Below are 15468 nucleotides of genomic sequence, written 5' to 3' on the forward strand. Positions count from 1 at the left end.
TCTGCCCCACAGAGACAGATCACTTCTAATAAGTGGGTTCTCTATATGTCACTGATTACAGACATACTAACTAGAGCTATCGGTATGGTCTTGAATGCGAAAACTCTTATTTTCTCATATGAAAATGTAGTTTTTCATACTTCCAAAAAAAGTGCCTTAAGCATGGTCTTCAATGTGTGCGCGCACGTGGACATTCATATGCAACTACGTTTCCATACAGAGTCTCAAAATCATAGATATATTCATACCTCAGTAAGAATACATGTTGCAATTTACATCCTGCGTGCAGACTGGCCTTGTAGCTCAGTGGCAGAGCACTGGTCTTGAAAACCAGGGGTCATGAGTTCAAGCCTCATCAGGGCCTTTTTACATGAGTCTTTCTGTATGTTGTTTTCAAGTCATTCTTCCCTGGAGTCACACCTTGCTTTAGGATTGCTTATTGCCAAGCTTCCCTTTCCTGCTTTCATATTATCAAGAAAATATCATGAAGATCATTGAATTATAAATTATTGCATCACCCCTTCCGATCGCCTGACGAACGCCTGACAAACGCCATTCTCACCCTGCCGGGCAAGCCCTGCCGGGCAAAGCCAAATAAGCCATGCATATTTACAGTTCCTTTGAAAGGCAGAGCGAGGACTAGGACCTCTGTTCCGACTGAATCTGCATCCACAGAAAGGATGTTATAAGGCCCTACAAATTTCACCAAGGAGATGTGAAAGTCTTCCCCCATAAAATACTTTTTTTCCCAGATACCCCGGCTCTTAGGCAAATGAGGTTACTCCTCAAAACCCCACCCCCACTCACCATAAATATCCTTCTCTCCTGCTGTCCATTCAAATGATACAAGGTATCTTGTACATAGAGAGAAAGGGAGAATAGGCAGACTTGCTTCAAAGATTTGGTGACCTTGGATGGGTGGGTTGAATGAAGAAGTGAACCTGGTTTCTGGGAAAGGAGTATCGAGATGAAGATGAGGAAAAGTGAACATGGACCACATTCATAGGTTAGAGAAATACATTTAATAGGTTGAATGGTTTTGAAAAGTGAACTTCGAGCAGTAATTGTTGGTTTTTAAACTGCAAAGAAATTAAAAATGAATGTGGGATTGGAGGCACACTCTGAGCAGAAAAGCACCATAAGCTGCTATGGTGCAACTCAAGATGGTGAATAGAACCTTTAATATGATGATGCTCTTCTTTTGCTAGTTTTTTCGAGTCACCTTTTATTATAAGTAGCTGATACAGCATTTTTTGCAGCTCTTCAGTTTATGGTTATCATGTGAGAACACTGTTTTCATCATATTTATTATTCTACAAATGTATTTTTAAATGCACTGATGTGGTGTTTGCATGAAATGCAAGATGGCACATCATGGAATGTTTAAACTGAGCATCGCGGAGGATATGTGATATTTGGCACCCAGAGGAGTAGGACACGTAGATCCTATAAGAAGTAAAGACTCTCTAGCAAGGGCCGTCCATACTCTGAGTTTAAACTTTACTTTTTGTGAAATGGTTTATGAAAAACAACACGGCTGCTCCAGGTGAGGCTCGAACTCACAACCTCGGCATGGCTCAGTGCAAGTACTGCTGTATAAGTACCGCGCGCTAACCGATTGCGCCACTGGAGCTCTCTCTTTTCACATCTCCCCAGGTGAGCCATCTACAGCTGACCAAGTAGATGACAGACACTGCTCCATCATTCACTGTGCAAGATCGACTCACATGCTAGCATGTTATCATGACTATTAAAAATACAGTCCAAACGGAATAGATTCTATAATTGTCCTATAACATATGCTCTGTCTATTCAAAACCCCATAGAATTATATCTTGACAGTTCTGACAAAGTCTAGGGGAATCTTATGAATATTTGTAATTAGCACATAGTAAGAATTTCCCAAAAATGAAATGTAGGTCCCTGATTGGGGGAAGACGTGGAATGTGAGATCTTGCCTCAGCTGTTTTTTTCTTTTTTAGGTACAGTATATTGACACTTCAGTACCTTTTGTGAAGCAAGGTTTCAGATGGGGCTGTAGGGCAGACGAGGTGGCCGAGTGGTTAAGGCGATGGACTGCTAATCCATTGTGCTCTGCACGCGTGGGTTCGAATCCCACCTTCGTCGGAAAGCCATCAGAGTCTCTTTTGATGGCCAGCATTTCTTGTAGTATAATTACACTCTCTTTCAAGACAGAGCCAGGATCCGCTAGATGGGATCATCTGACTGTTCCATTTTAACAAATATGTCAAATAAAGTGAAGTATTTTGTGCGTAATAGAAATTAGATCTTTCATGGAGTTTCCAGAGGATTGCCTTTCACTCACTCCTGGCTTATTAACCAGTTTGGATAAATAGATTGATAAGAAAGCAGCTCTTACTCCTAAAGTTTAGGCCGTCTCAAATGAATGACTGTTAACATATGTCTGCCCCACAGAGACAGATCACTTCTAATAAGTGGGTTCTCTATATGTCACTGATTGCAGACATACTAACTAGAGCTATCGGTATGGTCTTGAATGCGAAAACTCTTATTTTCTCATATGAAAATGTAGTTTTTCATACTTCCAAAAAAAGTGCCTTAAGCATGGTCTTCAATGTGTGCGCGCACGTGGACATTCATATGCAACTACGTTTCCATACAGAGTCTCAAAATCATAGATATATTCATACCTCAGTAAGAATACATGTTGCAATTTACATCCTGCGTGCAGACTGGCCTTGTAGCTCAGTGGCAGAGCACTGGTCTTGTAAACCAGGGGTCATGAGTTCAAGCCTCATCAGGGCCTTTTTACATGAGTCTTTCTGTATGTTGTTTTCAAGTCATTCTTCCCTGGAGTCACACCTTGCTTTAGGATTGCTTATTGCCAAGCTTCCCTTTCCTGCTTTCATATTATCAAGAAAATATCATGAAGATCATTGAATTATAAATTATTGCCTCACCCCTTCCGATCGCCTGACGAACGCCTGACAAACGCCATTCTCACCCTGCCGGGCAAGCCCTGCCGGGCAAAGCCAAATAAGCCATGCATATTTACAGTTCCTTTGAAAGGCAGAGCGAGGACTAGGACCTCTGTTCCGACTGAATCTGCATCCACAGAAAGGATGTTATAAGGCCCTACAAATTTCACCAAGGAGATGTGAAAGTCTTCCCCCATAAAATACTTTTTTTCCCAGATACCCCGGCTCTTAGGCAAATGAGGTTACTCCTCAAAACCCCACCCCCACTCACCATAAATATCCTTCTCTCCTGCTGTCCATTCAAATGATACAAGGTATCTTGTACATAGAGAGAACGGGAGAATAGGCAGACTTGCTTCAAAGATTTGGTGACTTTGGATGGGTGGGTTGAATGAAGAAGTGAACCTGGTTTCTGGGAAAGGAGTATCGAGATGAAGATGAGGAAAAGTGAACATGGACCACATTCATAGGTTAGAGAAATACATTTAATAGGTTGAATGGTTTTGAAAAGTGAACTTCGAGCAGTAATTGTTGGTTTTTAAACTGCAAAGAAATTAAAAATGAATGTGGGATTGGAGGCACACTCTGAACAGAAAGGCACCATAAGCTGCTATGGTGCAACTCAAGATGGTGAATAGAACCTTTAATATGATGATGCTCTTCTTTTGCTAGTTTTTTCGAGTCACCTTTTATTGTAAGTAGCTGATACAGCATTTTTTGCAGCTCTTCAGTTTATGGTTATCATGTGAGAACACAGTTTTCATCATATTTATTATTCTACAAATGTATTTTTAAATGCACTGATGTGGTGTTTGCATGAAATGCAAGATGGCACATCATGGAATGTTTAAACTGAGCATCGCGGAGGATATGTGATATTTGGCACCCAGAGGAGTAGGACACGTAGATCCTATAAGAAGTAAAGACTCTCTAGCAAGGGCCGTCCATACTCTGAGTTTAAACTTTACTTTTTGTGAAATGGTTTATGAAAAACAACACGGCTGCTCCAGGTGAGGCTCGAACTCACAACCTCGGCATGGCTCAGTGCAAGTACTGCTGTATAAGTACCGCGCGCTAACCGATTGCGCCACTGGAGCTCTCTCTTTGCACATCTCCCCAGGTGAGCCATCTACAGCTGACCAAGTAGATGACAGACACTGCTCCATCATTCACTGTGCAAGATCGACTCACATGCTAGCATGTTATCATGACTATTAAAAATACAGTCCAAACGGAATAGATTCTATAATTGTCCTATAACATATGCTCTGTCTATTCAAAACCCCATAGAATTATATCTTGACAGTTCTGACAAAGTCTAGGGGAATCTTATGAATATTTGTAATTAGCACATAGTAAGAATTTCCCAAAAATGAAATGTAGGTCCCTGATTGGGGGAAGACGTGGAATGTGAGATCTTGCCTCAGCTGTTTTTTTCTTTTTTAGGTACAGTATATTGACACTTCAGTACCTTTTGTGAAACAAGGTTTCAGATGGGGCTGTAGGGCAGACGAGGTGGCCGAGTGGTTAAGGCGATGGACTGCTAATCCATTGTGCTCTGCACGCGTGGGTTCAAATCCCAACTTCGTCGGAAAGCCATCAGAGTCTCTTTTGATGGCCAGCATTTCTTGTAGTATAATTACACTCTCTTTCAAGACAGAGCCAGGATCCGCTAGATGGGATCATCTGACTGTTCCATTTTAACAAATATGTCAAATAAAGTGAAGTATTTTGTGCGTAATAGAAATTAGATCTTTCATGGAGTTTCCAGAGGATTGCCTTTCACTCACTCCTGGCTTATTAACCAGTTTGGATAAATAGATTGATAAGAAAGCAGCTCTTACTCCTAAAGTTTAGGCCGTCTCAAATGAATGACTGTTAACATATGTCTGCCCCACAGAGACAGATCACTTCTAATAAGTGGGTTCTCTATATGTCACTGATTACAGACATACTAACTAGAGCTATCGGTATGGTCTTGAATGCGAAAACTCTTATTTTCTCATATGAAAATGTAGTTTTTCATACTTCCAAAAAAAGTGCCTTAAGCATGGTCTTCAATGTGTGCGCGCACGTGGACATTCATATGCAACTACGTTTCCATACAGAGTCTCAAAATCATAGATATATTCATACCTCAGTAAGAATACATGTTGCAATTTACATCCTGCGTGCAGACTGGCCTTGTAGCTCAGTGGCAGAGCACTGGTCTTGAAAACCAGGAGTCATGAGTTCAAGCCTCATCAGGGCCTTTTTACATGAGTCTTTCTGTATGTTGTTTTCAAGTCATTCTTCCCTGGAGTCACACCTTGCTTTAGGATTGCTTATTGCCAAGCTTCCCTTTCCTGCTTTCATATTATCAAGAAAATATCATGAAGATCATTGAATTATAAATTATTGCATCACCCCTTCTGATCGCCTGACGAACGCCTGACAAACGCCATTCTCACCCTGCCGGGCAAGCCCTGCCGGGCAAAGCCAAATAAGCCATGCATATTTACAGTTCCTTTGAAAGGCAGAGCGAGGACTAGGACCTCTGTTCCGACTGAATCTGCATCCACAGAAAGGATGTTATAAGGCCCTACAAATTTCACCAAGGAGATGTGAAAGTCTTCCCCCATAAAATACTTTTTTTCCCAGATACCCCGGCTCTTAGGCAAATGAGGTTACTCCTCAAAACCCCACCCCCACTCACCATAAATATCCTTCTCTCCTGCTGTCCATTCAAATGATACAAGGTATCTTGTACATAGAGAGAAAGGGAGAATAGGCAGACTTGCTTCAAAGATTTGGTGACCTTGGATGGGTGGGTTGAATGAAGAAGTGAACCTGGTTTCTGGGAAAGGAGTATCGAGATGAAGATGAGGAAAAGTGAACATGGACCACATTCATAGGTTAGAGAAATACATTTAATAGGTTGAATGGTTTTGAAAAGTGAACTTCGAGCAGTAATTGTTGGTTTTTAAACTGCAAAGAAATTAAAAATGAATGTGGGATTGGAGGCACACTCTGAACAGAAAGGCACCATAAGCTGCTATGGTGCAACTCAAGATGGTGAATAGAACCTTTAATATGATGATGCTCTTCTTTTGCTAGTTTTTTCGAGTCACCTTTTATTGTAAGTAGCTGATACAGCATTTTTTGCAGCTCTTCAGTTTATGGTTATCATGTGAGAACACTGTTTTCATCATATTTATTATTCTACAAATGTATTTTTAAATGCACTGATGTGGTGTTTGCATGAAATGCAAGATGGCACATCATGGAATGTTTAAACTGAGCATCGCGGAGGATATGTGATATTTGGCACCCAGAGGAGTAGGACACGTAGATCCTATAAGAAGTAAAGACTCTCTAGCAAGGGCCGTCCATACTCTGAGTTTAAACTTTACTTTTTGTGAAATGGTTTATGAAAAACAACACGGCTGCTCCAGGTGAGGCTCGAACTCACAACCTCGGCATGGCTCAGTGCAAGTACTGCTGTATAAGTACCGCGCGCTAACCGATTGCGCCACTGGAGCTCTCTCTTTGCACATCTCCCCAGGTGAGCCATCTACAGCTGACCAAGTAGATGACAGACACTGCTCCATCATTCACTGTGCAAGATCGACTCACATGCTAGCATGTTATCATGACTATTAAAAATACAGTCCAAACGGAATAGATTCTATAATTGTCCTATAACATATGCTCTGTCTATTCAAAACCCCATAGAATTATATCTTGACAGTTCTGACAAAGTCTAGGGGAATCTTATGAATATTTGTAATTAGCACATAGTAAGAATTTCCCAAAAATGAAATGTAGGTCCCTGATTGGGGGAAGACGTGGAATGTGAGATCTTGCCTCAGCTGTTTTTTTCTTTTTTAGGTACAGTATATTGACACTTCAGTACCTTTTGTGAAACAAGGTTTCAGATGGGGCTGTAGGGCAGACGAGGTGGCCGAGTGGTTAAGGCGATGGACTGCTAATCCATTGTGCTCTGCACGCGTGGGTTCAAATCCCACCTTCGTCGGAAAGCCATCAGAGTCTCTTTTGATGGCCAGCATTTCTTGTAGTATAATTACACTCTCTTTCAAGACAGAGCCAGGATCCGCTAGATGGGATCATCTGACTGTTCCATTTTAACAAATATGTCAAATAAAGTGAAGTATTTTGTGCGTAATAGAAATTAGATCTTTCATGGAGTTTCCAGAGGATTGCCTTTCACTCACTCCTGGCTTATTAACCAGTTTGGATAAATAGATTGATAAGAAAGCAGCTCTTACTCCTAAAGTTTAGGCCGTCTCAAATGAATGACTGTTAACATATGTCTGCCCCACAGAGACAGATCACTTCTAATAAGTGGGTTCTCTATATGTCACTGATTACAGACATACTAACTAGAGCTATCGGTATGGTCTTGAATGCGAAAACTCTTATTTTCTCATATGAAAATGTAGTTTTTCATACTTCCAAAAAAAGTGCCTTAAGCATGGTCTTCAATGTGTGCGCGCACGTGGACATTCATATGCAACTACGTTTCCATACAGAGTCTCAAAATCATAGATATATTCATACCTCAGTAAGAATACATGTTGCAATTTACATCCTGCGTGCAGACTGGCCTTGTAGCTCAGTGGCAGAGCACTGGTCTTGAAAACCAGGGGTCATGAGTTCAAGCCTCATCAGGGCCTTTTTACATGAGTCTTTCTGTATGTTGTTTTCAAGTCATTCTTCCCTGGAGTCACACCTTGCTTTAGGATTGCTTATTGCCAAGCTTCCCTTTCCTGCTTTCATATTATCAAGAAAATATCATGAAGATCATTGAATTATAAATTATTGCATCACCCCTTCCGATCGCCTGACGAACGCCTGACAAACGCCATTCTCACCCTGCCGGGCAAGCCCTGCCGGGCAAAGCCAAATAAGCCATGCATATTTACAGTTCCTTTGAAAGGCAGAGCGAGGACTAGGACCTCTGTTCCGACTGAATCTGCATCCACAGAAAGGATGTTATAAGGCCCTACAAATTTCACCAAGGAGATGTGAAAGTCTTCCCCCATAAAATACTTTTTTTCCCAGATACCCCGGCTCTTAGGCAAATGAGGTTACTCCTCAAAACCCCACCCCCACTCACCATAAATATCCTTCTCTCCTGCTGTCCATTCAAATGATACAAGGTATCTTGTACATAGAGAGAAAGGGAGAATAGGCAGACTTGCTTCAAAGATTTGGTGACCTTGGATGGGTGGGTTGAATGAAGAAGTGAACCTGGTTTCTGGGAAAGGAGTATCGAGATGAAGATGAGGAAAAGTGAACATGGACCACATTCATAGGTTAGAGAAATACATTTAATAGGTTGAATGGTTTTGAAAAGTGAACTTCGAGCAGTAATTGTTGGTTTTTAAACTGCAAAGAAATTAAAAATGAATGTGGGATTGGAGGCACACTCTGAGCAGAAAAGCACCATAAGCTGCTATGGTGCAACTCAAGATGGTGAATAGAACCTTTAATATGATGATGCTCTTCTTTTGCTAGTTTTTTCGAGTCACCTTTTATTGTAAGTAGCTGATACAGCATTTTTTGCAGCTCTTCAGTTTATGGTTATCATGTGAGAACACAGTTTTCATCATATTTATTATTCTACAAATGTATTTTTAAATGCACTGATGTGGTGTTTGCATGAAATGCAAGATGGCACATCATGGAATGTTTAAACTGAGCATCGCGGAGGATATGTGATATTTGGCACCCAGAGGAGTAGGACACGTAGATCCTATAAGAAGTAAAGACTCTCTAGCAAGGGCCGTCCATACTCTGAGTTTAAACTTTACTTTTTGTGAAATGGTTTATGAAAATCAACACGGCTGCTACAGGTGAGGCTCAAACTCACAACCTCGGCATGGCTCAGTGCAAGTACTGCTGTATAAGTACCGCGCGCTAACCGATTGCGCCACTGGAGCTCTCTCTTTTCACATCTCCCCAGGTGAGCCATCTACAGCTGACCAAGTAGATGACAGACACTGCTCCATCATTCACTGTGCAAGATCGACTCACATGCTAGCATGTTATCATGACTATTAAAAATACAGTCCAAACGGAATAGATTCTATAATTGTCCTATAACATATGCTCTGTCTATTCAAAACCCCATAGAATTATATCTTGACAGTTCTGACAAAGTCTAGGGGAATCTTATGAATATTTGTAATTAGCACATAGTAAGAATTTCCCAAAAATGAAATGTAGGTCCCTGATTGGGGGAAGACGTGGAATGTGAGATCTTGCCTCAGCTGTTTTTTTCATTTTTAGGTACAGTATATTGACACTTCAGTACCTTTTGTGAAGCAAGGTTTCAGATGGGGCTGTAGGGCAGACGAGGTGGCCGAGTGGTTAAGGCGATGGACTGCTAATCCATTGTGCTCTGCACGCGTGGGTTCGAATCCCACCTTCGTCGGAAAGCCATCAGAGTATCTTTTGATGGCCAGCATTTCTTGTAGTATAATTACACTCTCTTTCAAGACAGAGCCAGGATCCGCTAGATGGGATCATCTGACTGTTCCATTTTAACAAATATGTCAAATAAAGTGAAGTATTTTGTGCGTAATAGAAATTAGATCTTTCATGGAGTTTCCAGAGGATTGCCTTTCACTCACTCCTGGCTTATTAACCAGTTTGGATAAATAGATTGATAAGAAAGCAGCTCTTACTCCTAAAGTTTAGGCCGTCTCAAATGAATGACTGTTAACATATGTCTGCCCCACAGAGACAGATCACTTCTAATAAGTGGGTTCTCTATATGTCACTGATTGCAGGCATACTAACTAGAGCTATCGGTATGGTCTTGAATGCGAAAACTCTTATTTTCTCATATGAAAATGTAGTTTTTCATACTTCCAAAAAAAGTGCCTTAAGCATGGTCTTCAATGTGTGCGCGCACGTGGACATTCATATGCAACTACGTTTCCATACAGAGTCTCAAAATCATAGATATATTCATACCTCAGTAAGAATACATGTTGCAATTTACATATTGCGTGCAGACTGGCCTTGTAGCTCAGTGGCAGAGCACTGGTCTTGAAAACCAGGGGTCATGAGTTCAAGCCTCATCAGGGCCTTTTTACATGAGTCTTTCTGTATGTTGTTTTCAAGTCATTCTTCCCTGGAGTCACACCTTGCTTTAGGATTGCTTATTGCCAAGCTTCCCTTTCCTGCTTTCATATTATCAAGAAAATATCATGAAGATCATTGAATTATAAATTATTGCATCACCCCTTCCGATCGCCTGACGAACGCCTGACAAACGCCATTCTCACCCTGCCGGGCAAGCCCTGCCGGGCAAAGCCAAATAAGCCATGCATATTTACAGTTCCTTTGAAAGACAGAGCGAGGACTAGGACCTCTGTTCCGACTGAATCTGCATCCACAGAAAGGATGTTATAAGGCCCTACAAATTTCACCAAGGAGATGTGAAAGTCTTCCCCCATAAAATACTTTTTTTCCCAGATACCCCGGCTCTTAGGCAAATGAGGTTACTCCTCAAAACCCCACCCCCACTCACCATAAATATCCTTCTCTCCTGCTGTCCATTCAAATGATACAAGGTATCTTGTACATAGAGAGAAAGGGAGAATAGGCAGACTTGCTTCAAAGATTTGGTGACCTTGGATGGGTGGGTTGAATGAAGAAGTGAACCTGGTTTCTGGGAAAGGAGTATCGAGATGAAGATGAGGAAAAGTGAACATGGACCACATTCATAGGTTAGAGAAATACATTTAATAGGTTGAATGGTTTTGAAAAGTGAACTTCGAGCAGTAATTGTTGGTTTTTAAACTGCAAAGAAATTAAAAATGAATGTGGGATTGGAGGCACACTCTGAGCAGAAAAGCACCATAAGCTGCTATGGTGCAACTCAAGATGGTGAATAGAACCTTTAATATGATGATGCTCTTCTTTTGCTAGTTTTTTCGAGTCACCTTTTATTATAAGTAGCTGATACAGCATTTTTTGCAGCTCTTCAGTTTATGGTTATCATGTGAGAACACTGTTTTCATCATATTTATTATTCTACAAATGTATTTTTAAATGCACTGATGTGGTGTTTGCATGAAATGCAAGATGGCACATCATGGAATGTTTAAACTGAGCATCGCGGAGGATATGTGATATTTGGCACCCAGAGGAGTAGGACACGTAGATCCTATAAGAAGTAAAGACTCTCTAGCAAGGGCCGTCCATACTCTGAGTTTAAACTTTACTTTTTGTGAAATGGTTTATGAAAAACAACACGGCTGCTCCAGGTGAGGCTCGAACTCACAACCTCGGCATGGCTCAGTGCAAGTACTGCTGTATAAGTACCGCGCGCTAACCGATTGCGCCACTGGAGCTCTCTCTTTTCACATCTCCCCAGGTGAGCCATCTACAGCTGACCAAGTAGATGACAGACACTGCTCCATCATTCACTGTGCAAGATCGACTCACATGCTAGCATGTTATCATGACTATTAAAAATACAGTCCAAACGGAATAGATTCTATAATTGTCCTATAACATATGCTCTGTCTATTCAAAACCCCATAGAATTATATCTTGACAGTTCTGACAAAGTCTAGGGGAATCTTATGAATATTTGTAATTAGCACATAGTAAGAATTTCCCAAAAATGAAATGTAGGTCCCTGATTGGGGGAAGACGTGGAATGTGAGATCTTGCCTCAGCTGTTTTTTTCTTTTTTAGGTACAGTATATTGACACTTCAGTACCTTTTGTGAAGCAAGGTTTCAGATGGGGCTGTAGGGCAGACGAGGTGGCCGAGTGGTTAAGGCGATGGACTGCTAATCCATTGTGCTCTGCACGCGTGGGTTCGAATCCCACCTTCGTCGGAAAGCCATCAGAGTCTCTTTTGATGGCCAGCATTTCTTGTAGTATAATTACACTCTCTTTCAAGACAGAGCCAGGATCCGCTAGATGGGATCATCTGACTGTTCCATTTTAACAAATATGTCAAATAAAGTGAAGTATTTTGTGCGTAATAGAAATTAGATCTTTCATGGAGTTTCCAGAGGATTGCCTTTCACTCACTCCTGGCTTATTAACCAGTTTGGATAAATAGATTGATAAGAAAGCAGCTCTTACTCCTAAAGTTTAGGCCGTCTCAAATGAATGACTGTTAACATATGTCTGCCCCACAGAGACAGATCACTTCTAATAAGTGGGTTCTCTATATGTCACTGATTGCAGACATACTAACTAGAGCTATCGGTATGGTCTTGAATGCGAAAACTCTTATTTTCTCATATGAAAATGTAGTTTTTCATACTTCCAAAAAAAGTGCCTTAAGCATGGTCTTCAATGTGTGCGCGCACGTGGACATTCATATGCAACTACGTTTCCATACAGAGTCTCAAAATCATAGATATATTCGTACCTCAGTAAGAATACATGTTGCAATTTACATCCTGCGTGCAGACTGGCCTTGTAGCTCAGTGGCAGAGCACTGGTCTTGTAAACCAGGGGTCATGAGTTCAAGCCTCATCAGGGCCTTTTTACATGAGTCTTTCTGTATGTTGTTTTCAAGTCATTCTTCCCTGGAGTCACACCTTGCTTTAGGATTGCTTATTGCCAAGCTTCCCTTTCCTGCTTTCATATTATCAAGAAAATATCATGAAGATCATTGAATTATAAATTATTGCATCACCCCTTCCGATCGCCTGACGAACGCCTGACGAACGCCATTCTCACCCTGCCGGGCAAGCCCTGCCGGGCAAAGCCAAATAAGCCATGCATATTTACAGTTCCTTTGAAAGGCAGAGCGAGGACTAGGACCTCTGTTCCGACTGAATCTGCATCCACAGAAAGGATGTTATAAGGCCCTACAAATTTCACCAAGGAGATGTGAAAGTCTTCCCCCATAAAATACTTTTTTTCCCAGATACCCCGGCTCTTAGGCAAATGAGGTTACTCCTCAAAACCCCACCCCCACTCACCATAAATATCCTTCTCTCCTGCTGTCCATTCAAATGATACAAGGTATCTTGTACATAGAGAGAAAGGGAGAATAGGCAGACTTGCTTCAAAGATTTGGTGACCTTGGATGGGTGGGTTAAATGAAGAAGTGAACCTGGTTTCTGGCAAAGGAGTATCGAGATGAAGATGAGGAAAAGTGAACATGGACCACATTCATAGGTTAGAGAAATACATTTAATAGGTTGAATGGTTTTGAAAAGTGAACTTCGAGCAGTAATTGTTGGTTTTTAAACTGCAAAGAAATTAAAAATGAATGTGGGATTGGAAGCACACTCTGAGCAGAAAAGCACCATAAGCTGCTATGGTGCAACTCAAGATGGTGAATAGAACCTTTAATATGATGATGCTCTTCTTTTGCTAGTTTTTTCGAGTCACCTTTTATTGTAAGTAGCTGATACAGCATTTTTTGCAGCTCTTCAGTTTATGGTTATCATGTGAGAACACTGTTTTCATCATATTTATTATTCTACAAATGTATTTTTAAATGCACTGATGTGGTGTTTGCATGAAATGCAAGATGGCACATCATGGAATGTTTAAACTGAGCATCGCGGAGGATATGTGATATTTGGCACCCAGAGGAGTAGGACACGTAGATCCTATAAGAAGTAAAGACTCTCTCAAGGGCCGTCCATACTCTGAGTTTAAACTTTACTTTTTGTGAAATGGTTTATGAAAAACAACACGGCTGCTACAGGTGAGGCTTGAACTCACAACCTCGGCATGGCTCAGTGCAAGTACTGCTGTATAAGTACCGCGCGCTAACCGATTGCGCCACTGGAGCTCTCTCTTTTCACATCTCCCCAGGTGAGCCATCTACAGCTGACCAAGTAGATGACAGACACTGCTCCATCATTCACTGTGCAAGATCGACTCACATGCTAGCATGTTATCATGACTATTAAAAATACAGTCCAAACGGAATAGATTCTATAATTGTCCTATAACATATGCTCTGTTTATTCAAAACCCCATAGAATTATATCTTGACAGTTCTGACAAAGTCTAGGGGAATCTTATGAATATTTGTAATTAGCACATAGTAAGAATTTCCCAAAAATGAAATGTAGGTCCCTGATTGGGGGAAGACGTGGAATGTGAGATCTTGCCTCAGCTGTTTTTTTCTTTTTTAGGTACAGTATATTGACACTTCAGTACCTTTTGTGAAGCAAGGTTTCAGATGGGGCTGTAGGGCAGACGAGGTGGCCGAGTGGTTAAGGCGATGGACTGCTAATCCATTGTGCTCTGCACGCGTGGGTTCGAATCCCACCTTCGTCGGAAAGCCATCAGAGTCTCTTTTGATGGCCAGCATTTCTTGTAGTATAATTACACTCTCTTTCAAGACAGAGCCAGGATCCGCTAGATGGGATCATCTGACTGTTCCATTTTAACAAATATGTCAAATAAAGTGAAGTATTTTGTGCGTAATAGAAATTAGATCTTTCATGGAGTTTCCAGAGGATTGCCTTTCACTCACTCCTGGCTTATTAACCAGTTTGGATAAATAGATTGATAAGAAAGCAGCTCTTACTCCTAAAGTTTAGGCCGTCTCAAATGAATGACTGTTAACATATGTCTGCCCCACAGAGACAGATCACTTCTAATAAGTGGGTTCTCTATATGTCACTGATTGCAGACATACTATCTAGAGCTATCGGTATGGTCTTGAATGCGAAAACTCTTATTTTCTCATATGAAAATGTAGTTTTTCATACTTCCAAAAAAAGTGCCTTAAGCATGGTCTTCAATGTGTGCGCGCACGTGGACATTCATATGCAACTACGTTTCCATACAGAGTCTCAAAATCATAGATATATTCATACCTCAGTAAGAATACATGTTGCAATTTACATCCTGTGTGCAGACTGGCCTTGTAGCTCAGTGGCAGAGCACTGGTCTTGTAAACCAGGGGTCATGAGTTCAAGCCTCATCAGGGCCTTTTTACATGAGTCTTTCTGTATGTTGTTTTCAAGTCATTCTTCCCTGGAGTCACACCTTGCTTTAGGATTGCTTATTGCCAAGCTTCCCTTTCCTGCTTTCATATTATCAAGAAAATATCATGAAGATCATTGAATTATACATTATTGCCTCACCCCTTCCGATCGCCTGACGAACGCCTGACAAACGCCATTCTCACCCTGCCGGGCAAAGCCAAATAAGCCATGCATATTTACAGTTCCTTTGAAAGGCAGAGCGAGGACTAGGACCTCTGTTCCGACTGAATCTGCATCCACAGAAAGGATGTTATAAGGCCCTACAAATTTCACCAAGGAGATGTGAAAGTCTTCCCCCATAAAATACTTTTTTTCCCAGATACCCCGGCTCTTAGGCAAATGAGGTTACTCCTCAAAACCCCACCCCCACTCACCATAAATATCCTTCTCTCCTGCTGTCCATTCAAATGATACAAGGTATCTTGTACATAGAGAGAAAGGGAGAATAGGCAGACTTGCTTCAAAGATTTGGTGACTTTGGATGGGTGGGTTGAATGAAGAAGTGAA

The 15468-nt window shown here is 41.3% G+C and overlaps 16 non-coding genes across 16 annotated transcripts; 12 read left to right on the forward strand and 4 right to left on the reverse strand.

The window, feature by feature from the left end:
* Positions 1-292: 292 nt before the first annotated feature.
* TRNAS-UGA (transfer RNA serine (anticodon UGA)) lies at positions 293-364 on the forward strand. The gene has a single exon. It is a non-coding gene; the product is annotated as a tRNA-Ser (tRNA).
* A 1174-nt stretch (positions 365-1538) lies between these two features.
* On the reverse strand, positions 1539-1633 carry TRNAI-UAU (transfer RNA isoleucine (anticodon UAU)). Its single transcript has 2 exons — positions 1596-1633; positions 1539-1574 (listed from the first exon to the last, which is right to left on the reverse strand). It is a non-coding gene; the product is annotated as a tRNA-Ile (tRNA).
* Positions 1634-2045: 412 nt separating this feature from the next.
* On the forward strand, positions 2046-2127 carry TRNAS-GCU (transfer RNA serine (anticodon GCU)). The gene has a single exon. It is a non-coding gene; the product is annotated as a tRNA-Ser (tRNA).
* Positions 2128-2716: 589 nt separating this feature from the next.
* TRNAT-UGU (transfer RNA threonine (anticodon UGU)) lies at positions 2717-2788 on the forward strand. The gene has a single exon. It is a non-coding gene; the product is annotated as a tRNA-Thr (tRNA).
* A 1174-nt stretch (positions 2789-3962) lies between these two features.
* On the reverse strand, positions 3963-4057 carry TRNAI-UAU (transfer RNA isoleucine (anticodon UAU)). Its single transcript has 2 exons — positions 4020-4057; positions 3963-3998 (listed from the first exon to the last, which is right to left on the reverse strand). It is a non-coding gene; the product is annotated as a tRNA-Ile (tRNA).
* A 1083-nt stretch (positions 4058-5140) lies between these two features.
* Positions 5141-5212, forward strand: TRNAS-UGA (transfer RNA serine (anticodon UGA)). The gene has a single exon. It is a non-coding gene; the product is annotated as a tRNA-Ser (tRNA).
* A 1174-nt stretch (positions 5213-6386) lies between these two features.
* On the reverse strand, positions 6387-6481 carry TRNAI-UAU (transfer RNA isoleucine (anticodon UAU)). Its single transcript has 2 exons — positions 6444-6481; positions 6387-6422 (listed from the first exon to the last, which is right to left on the reverse strand). It is a non-coding gene; the product is annotated as a tRNA-Ile (tRNA).
* Positions 6482-6893: 412 nt separating this feature from the next.
* On the forward strand, positions 6894-6975 carry TRNAS-GCU (transfer RNA serine (anticodon GCU)). The gene has a single exon. It is a non-coding gene; the product is annotated as a tRNA-Ser (tRNA).
* A 589-nt stretch (positions 6976-7564) lies between these two features.
* On the forward strand, positions 7565-7636 carry TRNAS-UGA (transfer RNA serine (anticodon UGA)). Its single transcript has one exon. It is a non-coding gene; the product is annotated as a tRNA-Ser (tRNA).
* A 1681-nt stretch (positions 7637-9317) lies between these two features.
* TRNAS-GCU (transfer RNA serine (anticodon GCU)) lies at positions 9318-9399 on the forward strand. Its single transcript has one exon. It is a non-coding gene; the product is annotated as a tRNA-Ser (tRNA).
* Positions 9400-9988: 589 nt separating this feature from the next.
* TRNAS-UGA (transfer RNA serine (anticodon UGA)) lies at positions 9989-10060 on the forward strand. Its single transcript has one exon. It is a non-coding gene; the product is annotated as a tRNA-Ser (tRNA).
* Positions 10061-11234: 1174 nt separating this feature from the next.
* On the reverse strand, positions 11235-11329 carry TRNAI-UAU (transfer RNA isoleucine (anticodon UAU)). The gene is made up of 2 exons: positions 11292-11329; positions 11235-11270 (listed from the first exon to the last, which is right to left on the reverse strand). It is a non-coding gene; the product is annotated as a tRNA-Ile (tRNA).
* A 412-nt stretch (positions 11330-11741) lies between these two features.
* Positions 11742-11823, forward strand: TRNAS-GCU (transfer RNA serine (anticodon GCU)). The gene has a single exon. It is a non-coding gene; the product is annotated as a tRNA-Ser (tRNA).
* A 589-nt stretch (positions 11824-12412) lies between these two features.
* Positions 12413-12484, forward strand: TRNAT-UGU (transfer RNA threonine (anticodon UGU)). Its single transcript has one exon. It is a non-coding gene; the product is annotated as a tRNA-Thr (tRNA).
* Positions 12485-14163: 1679 nt separating this feature from the next.
* Positions 14164-14245, forward strand: TRNAS-GCU (transfer RNA serine (anticodon GCU)). Its single transcript has one exon. It is a non-coding gene; the product is annotated as a tRNA-Ser (tRNA).
* Positions 14246-14834: 589 nt separating this feature from the next.
* On the forward strand, positions 14835-14906 carry TRNAT-UGU (transfer RNA threonine (anticodon UGU)). The gene has a single exon. It is a non-coding gene; the product is annotated as a tRNA-Thr (tRNA).
* The last annotated feature ends 562 nt before the right edge of the window (positions 14907-15468 follow it).

Source organism: Triturus cristatus, chromosome 12 (genome assembly GCF_964204655.1).
Source record: "Triturus cristatus chromosome 12, aTriCri1.1, whole genome shotgun sequence".
Taxonomy (NCBI): Eukaryota; Metazoa; Chordata; class Amphibia; order Caudata; family Salamandridae; genus Triturus; species Triturus cristatus.